Below are 658 nucleotides of genomic sequence, written 5' to 3'. Positions count from 1 at the left end.
GGTCCAAACCCCCCAGCCAATCCTCAGAAGGAAGATTGGGCAATCTACATTCATAGTGATAATGCCTTGGAAACCCAAGGAGGGGTCGCTGTGAGTTGGATCCCACTCAATGGCAGTGAGTTTGGTTTTGGTTGTATATTTTACTACAACAAAGAATGGATGCAGAATTTGGAACAAATTGCTGTATTTGTATTGCTTTTAATAATTTCTGCACTAGTGGTACTAGTACAAAAATTTGCACCCATTAAACTCCAGTATTCAAAGGAAGAAGTCTCTTCTGATTCATTATTTTTAAAAGAAAATTAATTTTGGAATTATCTTTAGAGATTCACAAATGCTTGTTTTCTTTTTTCTATCTTCTGTGAGCTTTCATTTTTGTGTTTCACTTAGTTGCTGCCATTTTGGTTTACCTGGATATAAAATTATGTCACTTTTAAATTTGGTTCTACCATAGCACATAAATTTGAGTAATTGAAATTAATAAAAATTACAAAGCAAGTGAAATTTATAAAATAAAATTTATCTTCAAAATTAGGCATTAACACAAAAATTTATATTTAAAGATTAGTAAAAAAAGCCCCAGGGTTACAGGTGAGGAGAGACAACTCAGGGATGCCCAAAGTAGCAGGCAGGAAGAGCAGGAGAAAGGGGATTAAAA

This window comes from Orycteropus afer, unplaced genomic scaffold, assembly GCF_000298275.1.
Source record: "Orycteropus afer afer isolate SDZICR_OR568_19922 unplaced genomic scaffold, OryAfe1.0 scaffold00140, whole genome shotgun sequence".
Lineage (NCBI taxonomy): Eukaryota > Metazoa > Chordata > Mammalia > Tubulidentata > Orycteropodidae > Orycteropus > Orycteropus afer.
Note: the sequence above shows the minus strand (reverse complement) of the source record.